Raw genomic sequence first — 10,824 nt, 5'->3', positions numbered from 1 at the left:
ATTCTTTTAGAAATTGTGCAAATATTAAATTGAAGGAGCGGTTGGTATAGGACCCGTGATTAGTCCATATTGGGACTATATATTATCTGAAGAGAATCATCGTTGATCCAAGATATTAAACAGGGTAGACAGAGCAGTATAGTGGCTCTGCGCTTTTTTGATATATACCGCTTAAGTCTTCGTATTTTATAGGCACAAGTGCACTTGCACTGGTGGTAAAGGATTTTACCCATCAGTAAAGGTTAAATTTTAAAGGGTTTGTTTGTAGCTAGTAACTGGGTTACCAACTTACTAAAAAAAGATTTATGGACACCTGTACTCAAATTCACGGATGGCCGGAAATTGTTATGGACATTTGACATGTCCTCTAAAGACCGTGCCCCCCAAAGACCACAATAGGAGTGATCTCCGACAAAGAAGGGAATCTCAGTGGACGAAAATCATACCTGACCTGCCTGTGATCCAAAGATAATCAATATAGAAAGCTGATCAAATGTTTAAAATACACTGTAAAATAATGCTATCAATAAAAAGCAACATAAAGAACAGGTATATAACACAAATATGTGCCCCATATATTGCTCCATTCAGTATAATGGGCCCTATGTATTGCTCCATACAGTATATAATGGCTCCATATAATTCTCCATACACTATAATGGGCTCGTACATTGCTCTATACAGAATAATGGCCCCATACAATGCTCCATATAACATAATGGGGCCCATATAATTCTCCATACAGTATAATGGCCTCTTATATTGCTCCATACAGTATAATGAGCCCCCATATATTGATACATACAGAACAATGGGCCCCATATATTGCTTCATACAATATAATGGACCCCATATATTGCTCCATACAGTATATAATGCCCCATATAAGACTCCATACAGTATAATGGCCCCTGTATAATTCTCCATACAGTATAATGGCTTCATATATTGCTCTATACAGTATAATGGGTCCTATATATTGCTCCATACAGAATAATGTTCAACAAATATTGCTCCATACAGAAAAATGGGCCCCATATATTGCTCCATACAGAATAATTTCCCCCATACAATGCTGCATACAGTATAATGGGCCCCATATTTTGCTACATACAGTATAGTGGTCCCATACAGTGCTCCATACACTATAAAGGTCCCATATAATGCTCCATACAGTGTAGTGGTTCCATACAATGATCCATACTGTATAGTGGTCCCATACAATGATCCATACTGTATAGTTGTCTCATACATTACTTCATACAGTATAGTGGTCCCATACAATGATCCATACAGAATAATGATCCCACATAACGCTCCACACAGTTTATTGGGCCCCATAAATTGCTCCATACAGAACAATGAGTCCCGTATTTCTACATAGAGTATAATGGGCCCCATATATTTCTACATACAGTACGGTATAATGAGTCCCGTATCTTTACATACAGTATATTGGGCCTCAAATATTGATACATACAGTATAGTGGTCCCATACAATGATCCATACAGTATAATGGCCCCATGTAATGCTCCACACAGTATAGTGGTCCTATATAATGATCCATACAGTATAGTGGTCTCATATAATGCACCATACAGTATAATTGGCCCATATAATGTTCTATATAGTATAGTGGTGCCATACAATGCTACATACAAAACAATGGGCTCTATATATTGCTCCATACAGATTAATGGTCCCGTACAATGCCCCATACAGTATAATGGGCCCAATATATTGCTTCATACAGTATAGTGGTCCCATACAATGAATCGTACAGTATAGTGGTCCCATACAATGCTCCATACAATATAGTGGTTCCATACAATGCTCCATAGAGTATAATGGCCCCATATATTACTCCATGCAGTTTAATGGACCCCACACATTGTTATTTTTAGTATAATGGTAGTGTTGAGCATTCCGATACTGCAAGTATCGGGTATCGGCCGATACTTGCTGTATCGGAATTCCGATACCGAGATCCGATATTTTTGTGGTATCGGGTATCGGTATCGAAACAACATTAATGTAAAAATGTGTAAAAGAGAGAATTAAAATAAAAAATATTGCTATACTCACCTCTTCGACGCAGCCTGCACCTTACCGAGGGAACCGGCAGCGTTGTTTGTTTAAAATTCGCGCGTTTACTTGGTTACGTGAAGTCCTGGCTTGTGATTGGTCGCGACGGCCATGTTGCCGGGACGCGGACCAATCACAGCAAGCCGTGACGTAATTTCAGGTCCTTGCAGGATTTTAAAATTACGTTCCGGCGTTGTGATTGGCGCGTCGTGGTCACATGGGCGCCGTGACCAATCACAAGCCGTGACGTCACGGGAGGCTGGACATGCGCGCATTTTAAAAAACGCGCGTGTCCAGCCTCCAGTGACGTCCCGGCTTATGATTGGTCACGGCGCCATGTTGCCGGGACGCGGACCAATCACAGCAAGCCGTGACGTAATTTCGTCACGGCTTGCTGTGATTGGTCCGCGTCCCGGCAACATGGCCGCCCTGACCAATCACAAGCCGGGACTTCACGTAACCAAGTAAAAGCGCGAATTTTAAACAAACAACGCTGCCGGTTCCCTCGCTGAGGTCCAGGCTGCGTCGGAGAGGTGAGTATAGCGATATTTTTTATTTTAATTCTTTCTTTTACACATTTATATGGATCCCAGGGTCTGAAGGAGAGTTTCCTCTCCTTCAGACCCTGGGAACCATCAGGAATACCGTCCGATACTTGAGTCCCATTGACTTGTATTGGTATCGGGTATCGGTACCGGATTGGATCCGATACTTTGCCGGTATCGGCCGATACTTTCCGATACCGATACTTTCAAGTATCGGACGGTATCGCTCAACACTAATAATGGGCCTATACAATGATCCATACAGCATAGTGTTCTTATATGATGCTACATACAGTATAGTGGTCCCATATGATGCTACATACAATATAGTGGTACCATATACTGTAATGCTCCATACAGTATAGTGGTCTCATTTAGTGCTCCATACAGTATAGTGGTCCCATACAATGATCCATACAGTGTAGTGGTCCCCTAAAATGCTCCATTCAGTGTAATGGGCACTATATATTGCTCCGTTCATAAAAAAACTCTCAAATACTCACCTCTCCCGCCCGTTCCCCACTGCCAGTGCTCTGGTGTCCGCTCTCCAGTGAGGTCTTCTCAGTGTCTTGACTCGATGTGACATCTCAGTGCATAAGGCGCGCTGTAGTGATATCAGCACGACCTCTACACTGAGATGTCACAAAGAATTAGAGATGCTGAGCAGACCAAGGTGTATTTTATGCTGTTTAAGGGGCGAGGTGGCCGGTGCCAGAGCTGGCATCTGCTCTACCCCAACTACCTGTAGTGCGCAGAGTCCCTCCAGGCTCCCACAACATGACTCTTCTTATGGGACAGGTCCTGTTTGTACAATGCGTGGCAGCCTTTTTAGCGCATGCACAGTACAAACTTTGGGGTTGGGGAATGCACAGACAGTGCTATTTTCTGCCATGCGCTACGGATGGCAGAGAAAAGCATTGGGTTTTTACTGATGGTTGGCAACTATGGTTAGTAATTGAGGCGTCTTATAGACACCTCTCCATTACTAACCTGTGGGCTTGATGTCAGCAGCCATAAAACAGCTGACATCAACCCACAACCATTACCCCACTTACCACTGCACCAGGGCAAGTTGGAAGAGCCAGGAAAAATGCCAAAATTGGGGCATTTAATAGATGTGCCTTTTCTAGAGCAGCTGTGGGATGCAATTTTTAGGCTGGGTATTGATTTATATTTGAAATAAAGGACTTTATTCTGGCTGTGCATTTATTTTCAAACTTACAATGGGGTTAGTAATGGGGGCGTGCTATAGACACCTCTCCATTACTAACCTGCAGCGCCCCAGAGTCCTGGTCGTTGCAGTACTGTGGCTCTGCCACTAAGGGGAGCTATGGTACGTCTGATGGCACTGAAGGAGTTCATCTGATCAGGTATCACAGACACCAATACATTTCACCGCCGGGCCTCCAGGGGGAGCTAAGGGTTCTATTCATTAGGCCACTCTCCACACACTGGTAAAACTGGGGGTCAGGCAGGAAGTTAGACAGAAAGCTGACTGGGTTGGAACCAGGCAACACCTTGTGGCAGAAGGTGTTGCGGGAGAAGATTCGGTAGGGTCTCTGTCAGGGGTGGGATCCTGACAGAGGCTTGGCAACTTGAGCGAACGTAACGGGACCGTGCCTGCTCAGTATAGCGACGGTACCCAAGGAGGGATTGAAAGCGAGATAGATTGTGCTGAGTGAGAAACGAGATCAAAGCAACAAGGAGAATACCAGTAGGGGTCGTGCTGTAAGACCGAGGCAACATCCTACTGAGGCGCACAACCAGCGGCCGGAACGCCGAGGGAGTATTATAATATCAGCTTCAAGCAATACCCTAAACCAACGGCAGGACAGTCAGTCTAAGGCGGGCTGTCTCAACTACATCACCTATGCAGTCTTGGGGGGCAACTTGTGGAGAGGGGCGACTCTAGGGTCCCGGAAGAGCTCCGAGCCTACCCGTCATACGGGTGCCGTTCCAACCGTAACATCAGGGAGGGACGGAGGATTAGCAGAACATCATCTAATCGAGTTGTGAGGGAACTTAAGAAATGGACACAACAGTTGTGGGGACTTTCCGTAAGCACAGCAGGGAAGGACCGCAACACACAGCGCTAGGAGGTAGGCGCAGATTTCCACCTGTTAAGAGAACTCTGGAGGTGCCATTGGACCGGCCGGACTTGCGCAGCCTGGTGATCCGGACTCCGGACTGAGGACCCAGAGATCTTCAGTAAAGAGGTAAAGAGACTGCAACCTAGTGTCCTCGTTATTTACTGCACCGCACCACTACAGCAACACCACCTCCATCACCTATCCACATCTATCATTGTACGCCCTCCAACAGGGTCACGGACCGGGCCTAGCCACCGTGACAACCCCAGAGCAGAGACTCAGAGGCCCGGTACCGGGTACCCCTCGGCCCTGCGGCAGTGGGGGCGCTACAACTTGGCGTCACGAACAGGATCTACTTAAGCCTGAAGAATCAGGTCATGTGTGCCTTGGAACTGTGATTTATTGTGCTTGGACTGTACTTTGTTGTAAAGACTGTGCTGCGCCATTTACCGCCAAAATCCGCCGCCATTACAGCGCTGAGGAGAGCGCAGGAAGAGAAGAGGGGCGTGGAATAGGCGTAGACAAACTAAAGAGCGCGAAGGACAATGGCCGCCCAGTCTAAATATTGCTGCATCCTAAGGGCGGGCCCGTCGACAGGAGAGATCCGCCTCTTGATCTTCTATGGTGGGCGGAGACCGAAGAAACGAAACTATGACTCAGATGAGGTGGGACTGGAGACCAGGGCAGGCCTGCAGAAAAGAATGGCCCCGCATCGACCCCCGTCACCAGTGGATTATTCCGATATGCCCCCGCTAGAAGACTTGTATCCGTGGGAGCTGCCAATGGGGCATCCCGTGCCTGGACGGTCCCCGGTTCATACGCCTTCCACAGGAGAGGGGAGCGGTGCAGGAGGAGCTACCGCAAGTGAAGGTACCCAGTGCCGTGATCCCCGGGGAGGCCACCTCACCCCTGCGCACGACCCGGCCACTGCTGCGACCAGTGACGCCCCGGTGTCCCCGCTGTCTGGCACCAATGCACCGGGGGGGCATGACCTCGGGCCCTTCCCCTGGGGGGAATATCGAAACCACCTGATCGCAGAGTTCCAGCGGGAAGTGGAGCGGGAAGCGCGCGGAGAGCTGCTGGAGGGCTCCCTGCCGAAGTGGGGCGTCGTGATCGTTTACCTGCCCCAGACGGGAAAGGGCTTCGTGCAGGAGATTGGGACAACCCTGAGAGTCCGCATCACCCGGGATGAAGTGGAGCCCTGCCTGTGCGGAGACGGCGCCAAGTCCTTCCTGAAGCCGGGGGATGTGGTCACGTACCGCCGGCACCTAAAAGGGAGCAGCTGGTGGGCCCGGGATATGCAGCGCTGCACGGCTGTTCTGGCGGTATCCCGAACCGAGGGGGAGGAGCTGGCTGCTGAAGCCGCTGCTGCTGCTGCCGCCGCTGCCAGCATCATCCATCGACCCACGCAGACACTCATCGCAGCGCACGACCTGGTCGTGCAGGAGACCCGAACCCACGGGGTGCACCTGGCCGCGGGGGTGAACTTGGAGTCCGACCTGCCCGAGCCGCAGAGGGCCACCTGCCAGGTGAAGCCTCGGTGGGGGCTACTGAAAAATGAGTAAGATACTGCATTAAATGTAAATAGTTACTGTTCTACTGTTTTGCTGCTAGACCCGTCCAGGGTTAACTCTTAAAGGGATCCCTTTGTTGACCCGGGATCCCTATTGTTTTGTTTACTTTTTCCAAGTTTTGCACAAGTTTCCAGAACTGCCGCAATCATGAACAGTGCATGTTACAAACTCTCTGTAAATAGTTTGCACCTTCTTAAAGGTGCTCCCTACTGGTTTTACTTAAAGAAGGACTCTTTGTGAAGATACCGCACCGGAGCCTTTGCTGAGTATGGACTGGTAGCTCGGGAAGATATGCTACCTCATAGAGACTTGGTCCCCTCTTAAAGGGGATGTTCACTTGTTGCATTTAAAGAATGGTATTGCTTTAAGACTGAGAGATAGCGATAACGTCTTGACAAAAAGAAAGTGATGATAATGTTTGCATGAGAAAGTTATGTGTATTTAACAGGTTAATTGTGAAAAATGTTTGATAATGTTGATAGGAAAATGAGGACAGAAAGTGAACCCGTATGGGGTTAGTTAGCGAGTCCTCTTAGGAGCCTTGAAGAAGTGGCTCATTGATCTTAAACTGAAAGTAATGTTATGTTCTATACTATGTATAGTAGTTGAAAAGACAGAAGGCTCGGGCTGAAAGGAGCGGTCCTGTAAGAAAGGAGAGGCAGTAGGTCTGGTGCCGTTAGGACAGGCGGTCCTGCAGATTTAAAGAAGGAGAATGTAAAAGTTAAATTGCCTTATAATGTGATTATAAGAAGGTCTTTAGCGGATTCAGAGTGTACGTCCTTAAAGGCAATGTTAAATTATTGTTCAAGAGTTTGTACTAAGTAGAATACCCAGTTGGGTAAGAAAAGTTATTTATAGCATGTTGCTATGATATTTCACCATGTTTGTAACGTTCAAGTGTTCTTACCTCCCATAAAGGGAAGCTCTGTTCAAGTATACTTATTGTTATTGCACTCAACAAAATTGTATGTCTTTTTGCTAACCTGTATTGTTGTTTTCTTCCCAGTCCCGGAGTACTGGATTTAACCGGGGGGGAGTGCAGCGCCCCAGAGTCCTGGTCGTTGCAGTACTGTGGCTCTGCCACTAAGGGGAGCTATGGTATGTCTGATGGCACTGAAGGAGTTCATCTGATCAGGTATCACAGACACCAATACATTTCACCACCGGGCCTCCAGGGGGAGCTAAGGGTTCTATTCATTAGGCCACTCTCCACACACTGGTAAAACTGGGGGTCAGGCAGGAAGTTAGACAGAAAGCTGACTGGGTTGGAACCAGGCAACACCTTGTGGCAGAAGGTGTTGCGGGAGAAGATTCGGTAGGGTCTCTGTCAGGGGTGAGATCCTGACAGAGGCTTGGCAACTTGAGCGAACATAACGGGACCGTGCCTGCTCAGTATAGCGACGGTACCCAAGGAGGGATTGAAAGCGAGATAGATTGTGCTGAGTGAGAAACGAGATCAAAGCAACAAGGAGAATACCAGTAGGGGTCGTGCTGTAAGACCGAGGCAACATCCTACTGAGGCGCACAACCGGCGGCCGGAACGCCGAGGGAGTATTATAATATCAGCTTCAAGCAATACTCTAAACCAACGGCAGGACAGTCAGTCTAAGGCGGGCTGTCTCAACTACATCACCTATGCAGTCTTGGGGGGCAACTTGTGGAGAGGGGCGACTCTAGGGTCCCGGAAGAGCTCCGAGCCTACCCGTCATACGGGTGCCGTTCCAACCGTAACATCAGGGAGGGACAGAGGATTAGCAGAACATCATCTAATCGAGTTGTGAGGGAACTTAAGAAACGGACACAACAGTTGTGGGGACTTTCCGTAAGCACAGCAGGGAAGGACCGCAACACACAGCGCTAGGAGGTAGGCGCAGATTTCCACCTGTTAAGAGAACTCTGGAGGTGCCATTGGACCGGCCGGACTTGCGCAGCCTGGTGATCCAGACTCCGGACTGAGGACCCAGAGATCTTCAGTAAAGAGGTAAAGAGACTGCAACCTGGTGTCCTCGTTATTTACTGCACCGCACCACTACAGCAACACCACCTCCATCACCTATCCACATCTATCATTGTACGCCCTCCAGCAGGGTCACGGACCGGGCCTAGCCACCGTGACAACCCCAGAGCAGAGACTCAGAGGCCTGGTACCGGGTACCCCTCGGCCCTGCGGCAGTGGGGGCGCTACAAACCCCTAGGCTTGATGTCACCTGACAATACAAAGGTGACATGAAGCCCACAAATATTACCTCACTTGCCACTGCTACTGGGCAAGAGGGAAGAGTGAGGTGCAGCTTCAGAGATGAGTGGTGACGTCATACAGATAACCGCCAGAGTCTGTGTCTTACTTGCAATTAAAGGACTTTATTCTGGCTGTGTCTTTTTCAAAACACTAGTAGCAAAGCCAAAAAAGAGGACTGAAAATCCTCTAAAAATTCAAAAATACAGCTGAAAGAGGGGCAGCACTGCTTACCTGCCCAGGTAAGCAAAGATGTTGGCAACACAGGTACAAAATACTAAATAGACAGCCACTTACAGCCTACCAATTAATGGAGGGGGTGACTGCTTAGTATATGTTTGCACAATGGAGGCCTGTATAGGGCTTTGTTCACTTGCAGGAAATGCATAGTGTCTGGTTCTCAGCCTATTAGTCACGCCCATATTATTCGATTAGGCGGGCTGGACAGAACTCTCTAAATTCATCTTATGTGAACACCCCTGTGTACAAGACCAAATGTGCTGGGCTCCGCTGCACCCTGAAAAATAAAGTGCACAAAATACATATAAATATGTGAGGTATTGGTCGATATTTTGGCCAAGATATGCAAGCTCACAACCCAACGTCAAGGGTCCCCACGCTTGCGAGACCTATCACTAAACTAATAGCAAAGCCACAAAAGAGGACTGAAAATACTCCAAAAATTCAAAAATACAGCATTTGCCTCTGTGTAATACAGCATTAGTAAAAGTCAAGTGGCCATGAAGTATGCAAATCACATACTTGTAGTCACATGACTGCCAGAGCTCCTTTCGCTAGCACTGAAGAATCCTGACTCCTTGCCCCTGATGAAGTCACAGATGTGACGTCACACGTTGGGCTAACAGGAGCCGAACCCTGCCTCTGCACCTCTATCATCGCCTCATGTGTTTTGTTCTGTGAGCATATCTTCAGTGGTCACCTGTATATGGTAGCTATTTATTTGCGGCAAGGAACACTTGGGGTTAGCCAGGCTTTACATTTAGGAACCTTGGAGGACAAACATTTGACATTGTGGATTCCACTCCCCAGGATAATGTGTTTGACTGACTGACAGGTAATCTATTTGCATTGGGCAACAATCATTGCTAGTTATCCTTTGGTGAATAAGGTATATTATTATTATTACAAGTTTTTTCCTGTGCCTTGAACCACAATATGGTAATGTCTGAAACACTAAATAACAAGAGGCTTCTTAAATCAGGTGACATCCTGTTAAGTCACTATATATGACTTCTAACTGTTTTTTGCCTTACATCAATGATTTAGACATATTTTTTGCCACTATGTATATTAAGTAACTTAATTGCGGGCAATTATTTGGGCATCAGTTGGCATTCCATTGCTCCTGCCCTCAACGGGCATGTATTGTGTATTTTCGTGGTTTTAAATGTTTTTAGCATTCATGTGTGGTTTTGTGGATACTAATAAAATTTGTGATTTTCTATGGCAATCCCTGCTCTCATGCATGTCACTCTGTTCTTGTTCATATATTGGTTGGTTTTCATGACATGCTGTGGGTTGAACCCATTAACATTACACATGATGGTGCCCTCCCCTTAAGTTATCATGAAGAATCCTGACAGAGTGCACTGTGAGCTGTAACGATTCACAAGTCTGCAGTCATGTAGAGTGACTACAGACTTGAGTACCAAGCCGGGACAACCCCTTTAAAAATGTATGTATCGTAAACATCAAATTGACATGAGTTGTGATATATATAGTTTTAATAATTAAAATATACAGTAAATGTTTTCACCTTCCTTTATTCAGTTTTGCCACCCATCTAATTTCTCTGCAGACAATTGCAAAAGCTTAACAAAATGTGATGTCTTCAAGATCCACTTTACAGACATCTTTCAGCACATTTAATCCTAGGCTGATAAGTAACAAGTACAGAGAATAGTTTTTTCCACTGATTTGGCTTGATAATTCCTCCATTGTCAGCCAAGAAATGCCATGACTTATTCGCCAGCTCTGTCCTGTTACATACATTCATATCATGTTACCCCTTGCATTACCTCCACAGAAAATCTATCCTGTGTCAGGGATAACTTTACCAGAACAAATATCCTATTATACGGTTGAAAAGAAGATCTTTACAGAAGATGAAAGCTCAATGACCACTGAAATCCCAGGTGCGCCCAGAAGATCTGTTTTACTACAAAGTAATATGTTCTGGCTTTCTGGTTTCAAGGATGTTACAAGGAGACAAATAGAGACACATTAATATAGTCACAAGCCCACACCTACTATACATAGTGTAGATAGAATA

The sequence above is a fragment of the Ranitomeya variabilis genome, chromosome 1 (assembly GCF_051348905.1).
Source record: "Ranitomeya variabilis isolate aRanVar5 chromosome 1, aRanVar5.hap1, whole genome shotgun sequence".
Taxonomy (NCBI): Eukaryota; Metazoa; Chordata; class Amphibia; order Anura; family Dendrobatidae; genus Ranitomeya; species Ranitomeya variabilis.
The sequence above is the reverse complement of the archived record's forward strand: the minus strand, read 5'-3'. Positions refer to the sequence as shown.